General features: G+C 40.0%; 1 pseudogene; it reads left to right on the top strand.

Annotated features, from left to right (window-relative positions):
* Positions 1–3,242: 3,242 nt before the first annotated feature.
* Positions 3,243–3,396, top strand: LOC117278474 (U2 spliceosomal RNA; annotated as a pseudogene).
* The last annotated feature ends 15,570 nt before the right edge of the window (positions 3,397–18,966 follow it).

Here is an 18,966-nt window from a genome sequence, read left to right as displayed (position 1 = left end):
GAGCAAAGGTAAAAGTAGTGTGGTAAATTTGAACATTGCATGCCCCTAACTCCAAAGTGTAATCTAGGATTTAAACTCTATTGGTTCAATTTTTAAGATTTTTAGCATTGAACTTGTTATATTTTTAAAGTTATAGATTTATATATACTTATTTTTTGTAATTTTCATGAACTTTTGCACATAACTTGTTGTTCCGCGTCGAAAATTATAGATTCAATTGAACCCGTCACTACACCACATCCGCTCCTCCCTAACCTAATTGATGAATATAAAGTTAATTTTTTTTTAGTTTCGCGTTTTTGGTTGGATGGAGATATTTGGTTTTGAGTATCGGTAAATATTTATTCATTTTCCGAATTTATACTAAATCATACTAATTTATTATTGTTAAATTATAATTAAGGTAAGAATGTGTATTAATTTACTTTATGACTAATAAAAGTTTATCGCCGGAAAATATGTAAAATGTGTTAATTGGATATGTGTAAGTATTGTGTGTTTTACCTTTGATTTTCGAATTGTAAATTAAAATCAACTTTTTCTTCAAGAAAAATATAAGTAATTTTTGCTTGTATTGATAGTAAATATATTACGTATTTATATATACCCATATATAAACTTTTGGTCAAATATCTAGGCGGCCCCTTAAAGTTGGCTCCAGTTTTCATTTTGACACTTCAATCAAGCTCAATAAAAGTGTACCAACCAAATACCTATTGAACACTTCAACTTTAATAAAAGTGTACCGATTAAACACAAATTTAATAATTCTACATTGTGTTTGGAGCGCGAACATCACTTGCTATCTACTTGGCAAACGAGACCAATGAGAAGATGACATGTCAGCAAGACAAAAAAATCAAATTTGAAGAGAGAAAAAAAGAAAGAAAAAGGCCATCCACAACCCCTTCGCTGCACCCCCATACCTACCATCGTCCCCAACTTCTCACCTGCCATCGTCCCCAATTCCTCACCAGCCTAATTCCCTAGCTGATCGTTGAACCCCTTCTTCGTTTTCTCCAAATAACAAGTAGAACCACACACAATCACCAATCTGAGCAAACAACAACCAATTGAAATAAAGATATTCGTAAATTCGAACATAAATCAGTGATTAAATTCAAAAAAAATAGGTACGAATTCAAGGAAGTCAAGTCGTCTTTCTCGTAATGAAGGCTCCGAAAAATTTGAACCAAAACCCAATTCGAACCACCTTAAAATGCACTCAAAAATTAGATTCAGATTTTTAAAAATATTTTTAACAAGAATCTATAACATCCAATTGATTTTTAGTCAAAGTTTTAGATCTTTTTTTTTAATTCAAGCTCGAAACTCCTTTAATGAAGGTCAAATTTTCTCCTCAAATTAATTCTCTTGCATCAAACGGTTTCGGCCAACAAATTCCAACTCAAATAAAATTAGAACTCCAAATTTATTCCCTAAATTTCAAAATCGAGATAGACAGTAATAGTATATGGTTGACCCCACGAAGTTAGAGTTCAAAATTTTGATTAAACTTAGATTGGAATATTACTACAGTGGAGTAAGATTCTCAGCAATGGAGAGGCTTCTGAGTTTAGGTTGTTTGGCAGTGATGGACCGGTAGGGATAAAATTTGGTGTCAAAGCCCGTGGTTATGGTGGAGTCGTTCTAGAGATGATGGTGGCAAAAAAATAAGATTAAGGAGAGAAGAGAAAAAAATTAAAATTAAGGAGTATTTTCTTTGCTTTTTCTTTCCACGCTCTCAAAAGAGCATGTAATTACAGACACTATGTCATTTCAGCATATGCGTTCAATAGGTACATTTTTATTGAAGTTAAAGTGTTCAATATGTATTAATCTTAGTTAAAGTATTAAAATGAAAACTGAAACCAACTTTAAGGGGCCGCTTACATATTTGGCCTAAAGTTTTCTTCCGCAAGTATTTATATTGGGGTATAGCTTTTGTCGAAAGTAATATGTATACCTTTTATTTTACAATCAACGTCTAGCTTTAATGTCAATAACCTTAGATGGACATAAAGGGAAAAATGAAAACTTGTAACTTGTTGCAAGTAAAAGTTAGCAGTAGTTTTTTCGAAAATTGGTGCATGTAATTGTAATCCTTCAACTATAATGATCATTTACTTGACCAGCAAGACAAACAAACTAAATTATGTACTAATTAATTGTAACTATATATATTCATATCTGGCTAGTTCCCGCATAATATTCCAAACACCCTTTTAAGAAATTTAACATCACGTACTCATGTTACCTTCGACACCTGAGGAGGGGGAAAAGTAAGGATGGCAGAAATAATTTCTTACTCCATAAGGAATGATACAAGACTATCTAAAATTAAAGGAATAAACAAAAGAATCAAAGAACCGTGTAAGCTAAATGACTACATATGTAACCAGGGGCTTACCGGGTTCAATTGAACCCATAACTTTCGACATGAAGTACAAATTTATATACAAAAAATCACTAAAATCGCAATAAATTATAGATATGAACTCATAACTTTAAGGATATAAGTTCAGTGATAAGAATCCCAAAGATTGAACCCATAAAGTTTAAATCTTGGATCCACTTTCTTTGGCCAGATCTTCCAATCTTTTCACAATTACAGTTCACTGCGCCGGCTCCTTTAAAGGGTATGTAACAATATTTGAGTCCCACCACAATGTATTGGAATATACTATAATGCCTAGTGCCCTGCATCAGGACTTGGACCAGAGTTGTTGATTTCCTCCATAGGTAGTTCACTTTCAAGCTGCAACTCTTGATTCAATGTCCTATTATCCGCCTCAGCAGCAGAACGAAGAGAGCGAGCTTCGTAATTCTTGACAAGTAAAGAACTACAAAGTAGAAGAAAAATGATGAACAATTCTGATGATGAAGTGAGACGACTTCCTCCTCTAGCCATTGTGTTTGATTGTATTACAGTTGCTTATAAAATAGCTAATTAGAAAGCGAGCCACATATTAATTAGGAGTAGTATATACCTATATATAGCCACGTACTGCTTGGAATATTAGGTTGGCAATTTGACTTGACCAAGTTCATGAGGTAGATCGAGGAAGTCCTATTCAAACATTTGGGACGTGAAAGAGAACTCAGAATATGCCGCCACAATATTTAAAGTTCTTTTAAATGGAAACGACAGAGAATTTTAAATTTTTTTTATATTGGAGTTGGGTTGGCAAATTATCGAATCAACAGAATACATACTAATATACAAGTTATAACTACTACTCGACCTTTCTCGGCCTTTGGCTAAGATCAAATATAGTATTTGTTCTTATCAGTTTATTATTTGATATGTGGGAGAGTCCGTTAAGGTAGCTTGCTATCTGGGCTCTCGAGCGTCGCCTATGCGTTGCACTACAGCATGGGCCTAGCGCACCCCACCTAAAGAAAAAAAAAATTACTACTCGATCCAATAGACACTTTTGGACTTGCTCTGCGAAGTTGCTTGTTGTATAAAGGTAAAACCGAGTCCACTGAATATCCCGATTTTCTGGTGAGAAAAACGGAGTAGGAACGCGACCGTAACGAATCGGAGTCAGAGTGAGAAGCCCCTTGTATCGGGGCTCGGGCAAAACACCTGCCCTCGGGGGTATCAGGGCCATATCCTCCGGGTCCGGTTCGAGGATCAAGACTTCGGAGAGCATTGCCAAACATCTGCACACGACTAATAAAGGGTCGAGATGTCCGTGCCCAACCGGATATCACAGCGTAAATCTCGGCAGAAATTCAGTGATTAGCGCAACAAAAGATTTTTACCTTTCTTAGAATGGTACTTAGGGTAAAACTCCCCTACTATATAAAGGGGGAAGCTTATTATTCATGAGATACATTTTAACACGCATACCAAAGTAATTTATTTCAATTCTCTTTGTCATTCAAAGTTCTTATTTTTGTTCTTAAGTTCTTCATAAGTGCAAGCTTGGAATCGAGAGCAGGTTCCTCATTGAGCCATCAACCAAGCTCGGAATCACTCTTATCATTAGTTTGGCCATTTATTACGTCTTTCATTTGCTTAATCTAACGTCATTAATCACTCGTATTAAATTAATCCACATATCCTTAAAACTACATATAAATTCAATTGTTATCCGTTTTTAGGGTAAACAATTTGGCGCCCACCGGGGACTAAGGATAATAGTGGTAATTTGATATAAATTTTCACAACGCATTCTGTTTTACGCTTGTTCTTTGAGAGATTTTAATTTCAGGTCAAATTAAAAATGTCGAACTCTCAATCTGCTCATTTGAACGTTAATGCTGAGTCTGGCCACCATGGCGAGAACAACAAATTTAGTGCACAACAACGAGGTGCCTCCTGTCGACCCTAACGGAGTTCCAGTCGCGAACTCGATCGATGCTAACTCGCATGTGACCATCGACGCAAACCTGCCTACCGACCCCGAATACAACGTTCGCAGGGGAGCCCGATCGATAGTGCGAGATACTGTCACGACCCAAAATTCCACCACAGGCGTCGTGATGGCACCTAATCTCTAAGACTAGGTAAGTCGATTTTAATTACCTTTCTGAAGCTATTTTTTTTAAACTAACAGCGAAAATAATCACAATATACAACCTCTCAAGACTGGTAGTACTGAGTCACGAACTCTAACTGAATACATGGAATGATCACGATGACCGAATATACAATACTGTTTGATTATTAAATAACAGTACAATGAAATGAAAAGACTCCAAGGGACTGCGACGGCCAAGTAGCTCTACCTTGACTCCTTACGATCCTGCTTTAACTCTACTCAAGTCTGATATCTCCAATACTTGGCTCTGCATAAAAATGTGCAGAAGTGTAGTATGAGTACACCACAGTCGGTACCCAGTAAGTATCAAGACTAACCTCAATGGAGTAGAGACGAGGTACAGTCAAGACACTCACTAGTCTAATAACCTGTGCAATATAGTATACAAAATAATATGAAACAAATAACGATAAGGGCAACATAAAACAACCGATGATATGCACAGTAAGACAATAAAATCACCATTTAATATCGCTCAACAATTAATAAATATAAATACACCCAGTTAAATCAAGTTTTTCAATTAAATATCTTTCACATATAATTCTTACGAATAAAAGTCTTTTTCAAATATATTTTCGTCGAATAAATATCTCTCAAATATAATTCTTTCATATAATTCTTCTTGAATAAAAATTCTTTCAAATAAATATTTTGAATATAATTCTTTCGATTAAAGAGTTACCATGTGACACCTCATTTCAAAATCATAAAAATACGGGTCTCAGCCCATTTTCATATTTTTCTTAAACACGGGTCTCAACCCATTTTTTATATTTTCCCGGCACCTCGTGCCCATAATTAAATCATCATATTTTTCCGGTACCTCGTGCCCTCATTTCATATCACAACTACACGGACAATTCACGTGCCAAATATCATTATCATTTCATCACAACACCTCGTACCCACATTTCATATCACAACTGCACGGACAATTCACGTGCCAAATATCCTCATTATTTACTCACGACACCTCGTCCTCACAATTCATTTTATAATCCGCATGGCAATAGCCACAGGCTCTCAATTTCAACATAAATCAGATTGTTATCAATTTACCAACAACAAGACAAATTGCACAAGGTATAAAAATAAACACAAAAAAATCACAACATCACATGAAAATCATCAACTCCACCACCCCCACATCATCACATATCGTCCCTGGCAATAACCACCATTATCGCTCCTATAGCCACCCTTATCGCTCCGCCCAGACAATATCAATAGCCACCCTTATTGCTCCTATTGGCACCCTTATCTCTCTTATAGCCACCTTTATCGCTCCGCCCCGACAGTATTCCAACAACACGACAACAGTGAAATGCCACCCTTATACCAACATAATATCAACGGTGAAATGCCGCCCTTATCTCCTCAAAAATAATAATTCACACAACACGACAATTTACACGGCAATATAACAAAATCAATTCACATTATAGTTTGACAATGACCACAACAAATTCCAAGGATATAACAAAATTAATTAATTTCACAACAAATAGCCAAAAGCTCCAAAAAATGTGTACAACACCCAAAAGCAACCAATAGAGATAGAAATTACTCGACATAAAGCAAAGTCTTCATTAAATTCAAATTTTCAATAATTATATAAACACCTCTTCTTAAGCTCATTTAATTAATTATTTGCAGAGGAAAATCCATAATGAAATTAAATTACAATAATTATCAAACCAACAAATTCACGGAATTACATAAATAATCAAGTAACAATCACATCAAATTGTCATATAAAAACAAATTCAACAATAAGGATTTAGGCATAGCAAATAGATGATTTAATAATTTTCTACAATTTTCCAATTTACTACACAATAATTCCTAAGACTCAATGAATTTTGCACGTATAAGCCCGAGTACGTACTCGTCACCTCGCGTACACGGCTTTTCACATTTCACAAAATGGCACATAAAACTCAATGCCTAAGGGGTAATTCTCCCACTCGAGGTTAAGCAAAACACTTACATTTTTGAAGTTATGCCGATATTCCAAAATCGCCTTCTTCCTTGAATTGTCCTCCAGACAACTCAAATCTATCCAAATTAATTGTATAACTTCATTAAAATTTCTCGAAAATAATTTCGGATAATAATACGTCGACTTAAAAATTTATTCCAAAAAGTCAACAAAAGTCAACGCGAGACACGCCCCTCGGAACCCGACATAATTTTTATGAAACCCGAACACCCATTTCGATACGAGTTAAACCATACCAATTTTATTGAATTCCAATAACAACTCGACCTCCAAATCTTAAATTTTCGTTTTTGGAAGATTTTATAAAAATCTTGATTTCTTTCATTAAAATCCGAACTAATTGATGAATATAATCATAGATTCATGAAATATAATCACTTTAGGATATAGAAAACTTACCCCAACCAAGCTTGTGAAAAATCCCTCCAGAATCGCCCAAATCCGACCTCCAAAAATTCCAAAACGAAATGCCAAAAATGACCATTTTTGGTCCTTATGATTCTGCCCAGTTTCGCATATGCGGACTAATTTTCGCACCTGTGTGCTCGCTTTTGCGAGCAAAATCTCGCTTCTGCGAAGGCCACTGCCAACAAACACATCGCACATGCGGAATCCTTTCCGCTTCTGCGCATTCGCAGGTGCGATGCAACATCCACATCTGTGCAAACAACCGCTTTTGCGCCTTCCTTTCCCGCTTCTGCGTTTCCGTAGGTGCGGGGTTTTCTTCGCACCTGCGACCACTACCATGCCCTTCCATCTTCGCTTCTGCGATGGCTCCCTCGCTTCTGCGATGGCTCCCTCGCTTCTGCGTGGTCGCACATGCGCCCAAAATTTCGCAGGTTCGAATCCAACAGCTGCTGCCATTTTCCAGCAGCTTCTTCCAAGTCTGAATTGCTTCGTTAACCTTTCGAAATTCACCCGAGGCCCCCGGGACCTCAACCAATTATACCAAAATATCCCAAAATACAATACGAACTTAGTCGAGGCTTCAAACCACATCAAACAATGCCAGAATTACGAATCGCGCATCGAATCAAATTATATCTTTTCAAATCACTCAACTTCTATATTTTTGCGCCGAAACGTATCAAATCAATCCAGAATGACTTCAAGTTTTGCACACAAGTCATAATTGATGTAAGGGAGCTATTCCCATTTCCGGAATCGAAATCCGACCTCGTTATCAAAAATTCACTCTTCGGTCGGACTTTTTCCAAAATCTTATAATTTTCCAACTTTCGCCAAAATGTGTCGAATTGTCCTACGGACTTCCAAATCCAAATCCGAACATACACCTAAGTCCGGAATCATCATACGAAGCTATTGCCATCATCTAAATTCCATTCCGGGGTTGTTTGCTCAAAAGTCAACTCTTCAGTCAACTCTTTCCATTTAAGCTTCTAAATAAGAATTGTTCTTTTAATTAAATTTCGAAAATCAAACTCGACCACACCCACGGGTCATAATACATATTACGAAACTTCTCGAAACCTTAAGCCACTGAACGGGACGTAAATTCTTAAAATGACAAGTCGGGTCGTTACATTCTCCACCTCTTAAACAAACGTTCGTCCTCGAACGTTCTAAGAATTATTCTGAGGTTACCAAATTGATGATTTTACTTTTACACATATACTCACGGTTGATTCCACGTTACCTTATTTGAGATAATCCCGACAACATCATTTCATTTGAGATTATTTCTTTTATCCATATTTGTAGACTTTAAGATCAATTTCTTACACTCCAACATTACAAAAGGTCTGATTTTTTCCACAACGCACGGTATTGGTCTCAACTGGCTATAGCAACTCATGCCTACACACACATCAATTTTCTTGATAGTGTTGAAGTACTTCAAAAACAAATTCTGGGGTGTTACATTCTCCCCCGCTTAGGATCATTCGCCCTCAAACATATAACATAACTTATCTCTTCCTTTGCAAATCTAAATCCTCCAAATTTTACTAACTCCCAAATTTTTCAAAAATTTCGGCAGAGTCTCCCCTGTAATTGGGCATATCCACCTGCCAGAGTAACACCAAAACAACTCCTAACAACACATCCACAACCCAACATAATACCACAAGGTATATATCAATAACACCAATCTCAGCATTACAAGCACTGCATTATCATAATGATATCAGGACATGAAGCACATCATATGTATGCTCATCACCACATTTCTGATCTTAAAAGATGTTTATAATTAATTCCAGCATCATCAATTAATCTCATAATAACCATCACCTCATTTCGAATTTTCACAATACTGACAACGGAATGTGAAGCATGAAGACCTCATGATTACTTACTCGGATTAATGAGTCACATTTAACGCCATCTGGGCACTCATCTCATAGGTCAAACTCAATGTTTACAGCACGAAAATGGTTGAATATGCACCGAAAAATATACAAGAATTATCAAATAAGCCTAACATGCATGACTCCCTATTAATACTATTGTACAATTAAATTTCACAAAGGAAAAATTTTAAACTCATAAATATTTCACCACAAGGACCTCGTCCTTACATAATTTCCATCGCGGTTTGCAACTCGGTTTAATTATTTTACATCATATATAAAATGCGCGGATTTCGTCCTCAACTCCGAATCACAAGTATTTTGCACATTGTGCCAACTGAAATTTTCAATTTCTTTTCTTTCTTCTTTTCAATATATTTCATAAATAATTTTCACAGCATATAATGAACCCTCCTACCGGTAGGGCATATAATTCATAAAAATTGAAATCAATTATTCTGAAACACATTAAACCCACTGTAATGAATAATAAAAATTACTTTTGGGATTATAGCCCTCAATTGTGTACCAAAAATAAAATGACAGATACGGGTTCACATCTTTAAATCTCCCAACAGGGATAAACATATAAGTGAGTCACAAATTTACGAAGCTCACCCATAAGTGAAGCATAATAGGAGGACTTCACCTCAATATTCAGAACCGAATCAAATTAAGAAAAATATCATTTTTAATAAAAATCAAGATCGTACATGTGTCGACACCATCTGGTGTATTGGCCTCAGCCAAATCATAGTGATTAAATCAACGGGTCGAACCTCCACCTCTTAAGCGCCCACTACCCGCCTGTCCTCCACCTCTAGCTGACTGTGCACGTGGAGTATCAATTGAAATAAAGCTTGTAGCTGGAGTGTTCTGATGAAATCCACCCCCCTCAAGTCTGGGACAATCTCTCATGATATGCCTAGTATCACCACACTCATAACAACCCCTCTGAGGTCGCGGCTGCTCGTATTGAGTTTGTGTCGGATAACTGGAATAACCACTGTAAAAATCTCGTATCGGTGGTGCACTGTAAACTGGAGCACTCCGAGTAATCTGATGTGCGGACTGAGCTGACCGACTGCTCGAGCCTCCGCTATAATGGGTTCTAGCTTAAGAGTAAAATCCACTGAACCCTCCAGATCTTCGAGACCTTTTGGCCTCCTTAGACTCCCTTTCCTCGCCTAAAACACCCCCAATCTTCCTTGCAATCTCTACTACTTGTTGAAATGGGGCATCAGTTTGCAACTCTCGAGCCATACATATGTTAATATCATAGTCGAGCCCCTCAATGAATCTGCGGACCCGCTCTCTGATTGTAGGAACCAAGATAGGTGCATAATGGGCTAACTCACTGAACCTGATAGCATATTCTGACACTGTCATAGTGCCCTGACACAACCGTTCAAACTCTGTGCGCCACGCATCTCTGAGAGTCTGGGGAACAAACTCTTTCAAGAACATTTTCGAAAATTGAGCCCAAGTTGATGGTGTGACATCGGCTGGTCTACCTTCTTCATAGATTTGCAACCACCGATACGCTGCGCCTGACAGTTGAAATATAGTAAAGGAAACTCTGCTAACTTCCACAATACCCATGGTGCGGAGAATACGATGACAATTTTCCATAAATCCTTGGGCATCTTCTGCAGTTGTGCCACTGAAAGTTAGTGGATCATATTTCTTAAACCTTTCAAGTCTCTTTTGTTCTTCTTCTGATTCCTCGGGCCTGACCTCAGGCCAAACCGGAATAACAGGTTGTACCAGTACTACACCCGAAACCTGACCAACGTGAACCTGCTGCTCTGGAGTTGTGATAGGCGTCTGAGCTACTCCCCCAATCTGCGGAATGTTTGGTGCAACAGAGATCAATCCCGCCTGAGTCAATGTACCAAACATACTCAGGAACTGTGCTAAAGTCTCCTGAAGTTCGGGGGTAACAACATGTGCTTCTGGTACCTGTCCCCCAACTGGAGCTACTGGTGGCTCCACAGTTGTTGTTTTGACAGGTGCTCTAGTCGCGGCATGTGCCCTTCCTCGACCTCTACCTTGGCCCCGGCCTCTTGCAGCCCTAGCAGTATGTGCAAATGCCTGCTCAGCTAACCCAGTAGTACGTGTCCTCACCATCTGTGAGAGAATAGAGATTCAAAGGTTCAAATTCCAAATTCAACAAATTTCGCACGACGGGAATGAAAGGAATGGAAATTTCCTAACAGTTCTGTAGCCTCTCGAAGATAAGTACAAACGTCTTCGTACCGATCCGCAAGACTCTACTAGACTCGTTCGTAACTCATAGAACCTGTGAACCTAGAGCTCTGATACCAACTTGTCACGACCCAAAATCCCACCACAGGTGTCGTGATGGCACCTAGTCTCTAAGACTAGGTAAGCCGATTTTAATTACCTTTTTGAAGCCATTTTTGTTTTTAAAAAAACTACCAATGGAAATAATTATAATATACAACCTCCGAAGACTGGTAGTACTGAGTCACGAACTCTAACTGAATACATGGAATGATCACGAGGACCGAATATACAATATTGTTTGATTACAAATTAACAGTACAATGAAATGAAAAGACTCCAATGGACTGCGACGGCCAAGTAGCTCTACCTTGAATCCTTAGGATCCCGCTTTAACTCTACTCAAGTCAGATATCTCTAATACCTGGCTCTGCACAAAAATGTACAGAAGTGTATTATGAGTACACCACGGTCAGTACCCAGTAAGTATCAAGACTAACCTCAATGAAGTAGAGATGAGGTACAGTCAAGATACTCACTAGTCTAATAACATGTGCAATATAGTATACAAAATAATATGAAACAAATAACGATAAGGGCAACATAAAACAACCAATGATATGCACAGTAAGACAATAAAATCATCATTTAATATCGCTCAATAATTAATAAATATAAATACACCCAGTTAAATCAAGTTTTTCAATTAAATATCTTTCACATATAATTCTTACGAATAAAATTCTTTTTCAAATATATTTTCGTCGAATAAATATCTCTCAAATATAATTCTTTCATATAATTCTTTTTGAATAAAAATACTTTCAAATAAGTATTTTGAATATAATTCTTTCGATTAAAGAGTCACCATGTGACACCTCATTTCAAAATCATAAAAACACGGGTCTCAGCCCATTTTCATATTTTTCTTAAACACGAGTCTCAATCCATTTTTCATATTTTCATGGCACCTCATTCCTATAATTAAATCATCATATTTTCCCCGCACCTCGTGCCCTCATTTCATATCACAACTGCACGGACAATTCACGTGCCAAATATAATTATCATTTCATCACAGCACCTCGTGCCCACATTTCATTTTACAACTGCACAGACAATTCACGTGCCAAATATCCTCATTATTTACTCACGGCACCTCGCCCCCACAAATCCGAACTAATTGATGAATATAATCATAGATTCATGAAATATAATCACTTTAGGATATAGAACACTTACCCCAACCAAGCTCGTGAAAAATCCCTCCAGAATCGCCCAAATCCGACCTCCAAAAATTCCAAAACGAAATGCCAAAAATGACCATTTTGGTCCTTATGATTCTGCCCAGTTTCGCACATGCGGACTAATTTTCGCACCTGCGTGCTCGCTTTTGCGAGCGAAATCTTGCTTCTGCGAAGGCCACTGCCAACAAACACATCGCATATGCGGAATCCTTTCCGCTTCTGCGCATTAGCAGGTGCGATGCAACATCCGCATCTGTGCAAACATCCGCTTCTGTGCCTTCCTTTCCCGCTCCTGCGCTTCCGCAGGTGCGAGATTTTCTTCGCTCCTGCGACCACTGCCATGCCCTTCCATCTTCGCTTCTGCGATGGCTCCCTCACTTCTGCGTGGTCGCACCTGTACCCAAAATTCCGCAGGTGCGAATCCAACAGCTGATGCCATTTTCCAGCAGCTTCTTCCAAGTCCGAATTGCTTCGTTAACTTTCCGAAATCCACCCGAGGCCCCCGGGACCTCAACCAATTATACTAAAATGTTCCAAAATATAATACGAACTTAGTCGAAGCTTCAAACTACATCAAACAACACCGGAATTACGAATCACGCATCGAATCAAATTATATCTTTTCAAATCTTTCAACTTCTATATTTTTGTGCCGAAACGTATCAAATCAATCCGGAATGACTTCAAATTTTGCACACAAGTCATAATTGACGTAAGGGAGCTATTCCCATTTTCGGAATCAAAATCAGAGCTCGTTATCAAAAATTCACCCTTCGGTCGGACTTTTTCCAAAATCTTATAATTTTCCAACTTTCGCCAAAATGTGTCGAATTGTCCTACGGACTTCCAAATCCAAATCCGAACATACGCCTAAGTCGGAAATCATCATACGAAGCTATTGCCATCATCTCAATTCCATTCCGGGGTCGTTTGCTCAAAAGTCAACTCTCCAGTCAACTCTTTCCATTTAAGCTTCTAAATAAGAATTGTTCTTTTAATTAAATTCCGAAAATCAAACTCGACCACACCCACGGGCCATAATACATATTACAAAACTTCTCGAGACCTTAAGCCACTGAATGGGACGTAAATTCTTAAAACAACAAGTCGAGTCGTTACAGACACACACAACGGTGAAGGCGATGAGATCAATTTACGGGTGATCTTCGAAATATTACAGGCTCAACAGGCGGCAATAGCCCAGTTGCAGAACCAAAGCTGCGCCCCCAGCAGAGTTGAGCCCGAACCATCCGGAAAAACACCCGCAGAAATGAACCAGCCACAGAAAGACTGGGTGTTGAACCCGGGACTAACCCCTAGATAATAAAGATGCTCGAGGAACTGACAAAGCGATGGAATCAGGAGAAAAGAAAATCGAAGCCAACGATAAAAAGGTGGAGACCTGTAATTCCAGGGTTGATCAAATCCCAGGAGCACCCCCGATATTGAAGGGCCTGGATTCCAAGAAATTTGTCCAAAAACCTTTCCCTCTGAGCGCAACTCCGAAACTGATCCCAAAGAAGTTTCGTATGCCCGAAATTCCAAAGTATAACGGGACCTCGGATCCAAATGAACACCTGACCTCCTACACGTGTGCCATCAAGGAAAATGACTTAGAAAATGACGAAATTGAGTCGGTTCTGCTGAAAAAGTTCAGAGAGACCTTGTCTAAGGGACAAATGATATGGTATCACAACCCTGCCCCCTAATTCCATTGATTCGTTTACTATGCTTATAGATACCTTTGTAAAAGCTCATGCCGGGGCCATCAAAGTCGAGACCAGGAAATCAGACCTCTTTAAAGTGAAACAAAGAGATAACGAAATGCTCAGGGAATTCGTATCGAGATTTCAAATGGAAAGGATGGACCTGCCCCCGGTTGTGGATGATTGAGACGTTCAAGCATTCACTCAAGGACTCAACCCCTAAAGCTCCATGGATTCACAGTAGTTGAAACAGAACTTGATAGAGTACCCGGCGGTAACTTGGGTTGACGTCCATAACAGGTACCAATCGAAAATCAGAGTCGAGGATGATCAGCTCGGCCCCCCCTCTGTGTCTGTGTATCCCATCAGAACTAATGAAATGTCTAAAAGAGTCGTCGATCATGAACCAAGACCAAGCAGAGATCGGTATCAACCGTATAACGGAGATAGAAGGGGCAGCGGATATGGACGTAACCCTGCGAGGAATGAAAAAAGAAGCGATCGAGGTCATAATAGCCGGGGACTCATGAGCAAAAACGGTTTCGACAAGCCAATCGGAGCCAGGAAGGCACCAAGGTTATCGAAATACAACTTCAGCGTCGATGTTGCTGGCATCGTATCAGCCATCGAACGCATCAAAGATACTAAGTGGCCTCGGCCATTGCAGTCTGATCCCGCTCAAAGAGACCTCAACCTGATGTGTAAGTATCATGGCACCCACGACCACAGGACCGAAGACTGCCAACAGCTAAGAGAAGAAGTGGCACGGTTATTCAATAACGGACACTACCGGGAATTCTGAGTGATCGAGCCAAATATCACTTAAGGAATAAAGACTCCAACAAGAAGACCGAGCAAGAGGAACCTCAGCACGTCATCAACATGATCATCGGTGTAGTCGATATCCCCCAGGGGCCAATGCTGAAGCGCACTAAGGTGTCCATTACAAGGAAAAAGCGAACCCGAGATTACATGCCGGGGGGACCATCTCTTTCAATGATGAAGACACTAAAGGCATCGTGCAACCGCATAACGATGCACTCGTAATTTCTGTACTCATAAATAAATCTCAAGTTAAGCGTATGTTGATTGATCCAGGTAGCTCGGCCAATATCATCAGATCGAGGGTCGTAGAGCAGCTGGGTCTACAAGACCAAATAGTGCCTGGAGTCCGGGTCTTAAACGAATTCAACATGGCATGTGAAACTACTAAAGGGGAGATAACCCTGCCAGTGAACACTGCCGGAACCATTTAGGAAATGAAGTTCTACGTCATCGAATAGGATATGAGGTACAACACTCTATTCGGAAGGCCATGGATTCACAACATGAGGGCAATACCCTTGACACTACACCAGGCATTGAAGTTCCCCACACTGGGAGGGATCAAGACAATTTACGGATAACAGCCGGCTGCAAAAGAAATGTTCGTGGTCGATAAGGTGATCCCGATGTCTGCACTCTCGACATCAAATAACCCGGAGTCAGTTAGGAAGGACGAAACTAAATAGCAATCATCGACACTGATACCTGCCCTGATTGAACTAGAGAAACAAGAGGCAGGTGAGGATGATGATTATGGAGTTCCTAGGACGTTCATTGTCCCTGATGCTTCTGATGCACCAAGTTGACGATCTAGGAGCTGGAGCAAGTCGTATTGATCGAACACTTTCCCGATCGGAAGGTATACTTGGGCACAGGGTTGACTCCCGAGATCCGAAAAAAATTCATTAAATTACTTATAGCTAACGTGGATTGTTTTGCTTAGTCCCATCTAGATATGATAGGGATCCCACCAGAAGTAACAACTCATAAGCTTGGACCCGAAGTTCCACCCGGTTAAACATAAAATGAGGCCTCAATCCGAAGTCAAGTATGTGTTCATCAAAGACGAGGTATCCAAACTCCTTAAAATAGGTTCCATTCGGGAAGTTAAGTACCTGGATTGGTTGGCTAACGTGGTAGTAGAACCTAAAAAGGGAAATAAATTAAGAATGTGCGTAGATTACAAAGACTTGAACAAGGCGTGTCCCAAGGATTTTTTTTCTTTGCCTAACATCGATCGCATGATCGACGTAATGGCTGGGTACGAGATACTCAGCTTTCTCGATGCCTATTCTGGGTATAACCAAATCTGTATGGACCCGTGTGATCAAGAAAAAACTTTATTCATCACTAAATTCAACACCTATTGTTATAACGTAATGTTGTTTGGACTAAAAAATGTCGGTGCCACTTATCAACGCCTAGTAAACCGGATGTTCGCAGAACAAATAGGAAAATCAATGGAAGTTTATATTGATGACATGTTAGTTAAATCCCTGCGAGCAGAGGACAATTTGGATCATTTGTAGGAAACCTTCAACATACTGAAGAAATACAATATGAAGCTGAACCTGGGGAAATGCGCATTCGGGGTCGGGTCCGGGAAGTTCCTTGGATTCATGGTGTCCAATCGGGTGATCGAGATCAATCCCGACAAAATCAAAGCTATAGAAGACATCACAGTGGTAGACAATGTCAAGGCCATTTAGAGGCTAATCGGGCACATAGCCGCCTTGGGTCGGTTCATATCAAGGTCCTATGATAAGAGCCATTGGTTGTTCTCATTATTTAAGAAGAAGAATAACTTTTCGTGGACCCCGGAGTGCTACTAAGTTTTGGAAGAACTCAAACGGTACCTTTTGAGTCCACCCTTGCATCATACTCCGAAGGCATACGAGCAGTTATACCTGTACTTAGCGGTATCTGAGATAGCAATAAGTGGAGTCTTAGTCCGGGAAGAGGAAGGTACGCAATTTCCTATCTATTATGTTAGCATGACTCTAGGCGAGGCCGAAACAAGGTACCCTCACCTAGAGAAATTGGCGCTCTCGTTGCTGAGCATCTCCAGAAAGTTAAAGCCATATTTTCAATGCCATCTCATATCTGTCGTAACTTCTTACCAACTGAGGAATATAATGCACACACCCGAGCTCTCGGGACGATTGGCCAAATGGGCCGTAGAAATTAGTGGGTACGATATCGAATATCGACCCCGAACCGCCATCAAATCTCAAATTTTAGCAAACTTCGTGGCCGACTTCACGCCGGCCTTAATACCTGAAGTCGAAAGGGAATTGTTTACGGACGGTGCCTCAAATGCAAAGGGGTCCAGACTTGGTATCGTGTTGAAGCCGCCTACGGGTAACATAGTTAGGCAATCTATTAGAACCGTGAAATTGACTAACAATGAGGCCGAGTATGAGGCCGTGATTTCAGGTCTCAAATTGGCTAAAAGCCTAGGAGCCGAGGTGGTCGAAGCTAAGTGTGACTCCCTCCTTGTGGTAAATCAAGTCAACGGGACATTCGAAGTAAAAGAGGAATGAATGCGAATGTACTTGAACAAATTACAGTTAACACTGCATCAATTCAAGGAATGGACCTTACAACACGTACCCCGGGATCAAAATAGCAAAGCCGATGCTCTGGATAACTTGGGGTCATCGGTTGATGACGATGAATTCACCTAGGGAATGGTCGTACAACTCATGAAATTAGTAGTGGAAGAAGGCCATGCCGAGATAAACTCAACGAGTTTAACTTGGGACTGGGAAAACAAGTATATAGACTACTTGAAGACTGGGAAGTTGCCCTCGGATCCTAAAGAATCGATAGCTCTGTGCACAAAGGCAGCCAAGTTTAGCCTGTCCGAAGGTACTATGTTCAGAAGAACGTTCGATGGCCCACTCGCCATATGCTTGGGGCCGGGAGACACCGAATATGTTTTGAGGGAAGTTCACGAAGGCATCTGCGGAAACCATTCGGGGGAAGAATCTTTAGTTCGTAAGATAATCAGAGCCGACTATTACTGGATCGACATAAAGAAAGATGCGAAGGACTTTGTGTGGATATGCAACGGCTGTTAGAGGCATGCACCAATGATCCATCAACCCGGGGAGTTACTATATTCGGTCATGTCGCCTTGGCCATTCATAAAATGGGGAATGGACATTGTCAGTCCCCTACCATGGGCACCCGGTAAGGCTTAATTTATACTATTTATGACTGACTATTTCTCTAAGTGGGTCGAAGCTCAAGGTTTGAGAAGGTCCTGGAAAAAGAAGTCACCGACTTCATTTGGGATCACATAATATGCCAGTTCGGTATACCGGCCGAGATAGTATGTGATAACGGAAAGTAGTTCATCGGCAGCAAGGTAAGCAAATTTTTCGAGGACCATAAGATTAAAAAGATCTTGTCAACACCCTATTACCCTAGTGGGAATGGATAGGCGGAGTCCACGAACAAGACCATACTTCAAAACCTTAAGAAAAGGTTGACCGATGCCAAAGGAAAATGGAAGGAAATTCTTCCCGAAGTCTAGTGGGAATACCGTACGACTTCAAAATCTAGTACAGGGGCCACTCCATTTTGGTTGGTCTACGGTGCCAAAGCACTAATACCGGTTGAGGTGGGAGAACCGAGCCTCAGGTTCTAATATGCAACCGAATAATCAAACGGTGAGGCCATGGGCATGAGCCTGGAACTATTAGATGAGAGGCGAGGGCCGCCCTAGTCCGGTTGGCCGCCCAAAAATAGCGGATAGAAAGATATTACAACCGAAGAGCCAACCTCCGACACTTCAATATCGGGGACTTGGTGTAAATAAAAGTAACACTGCACACCCGGAACATGAAAGAAGGGAAGCTGGGACCGAATTGGGAAGGACCATATAGAGTCATCGTGATTACCGGTAAGGATTCGTACAAAATCGAAGTAGGAAACAGTGCACAGCTACCGAACAACTGGAATGTGACGCACTTAAAGTGGTACTACTGCTAAGGTACGGCCTCATTTACCTTTTTTATAATATTACGAATCGGACTAACACTTGCATGCAATAACCAAAGGAGA

The sequence above is a fragment of the Nicotiana tomentosiformis genome, chromosome 4 (genome assembly GCF_000390325.3).
Source record: "Nicotiana tomentosiformis chromosome 4, ASM39032v3, whole genome shotgun sequence".
Taxonomy (NCBI): domain Eukaryota; kingdom Viridiplantae; phylum Streptophyta; class Magnoliopsida; order Solanales; family Solanaceae; genus Nicotiana; species Nicotiana tomentosiformis.
This window is presented reverse-complemented; position numbering and strand designations above follow the sequence as displayed.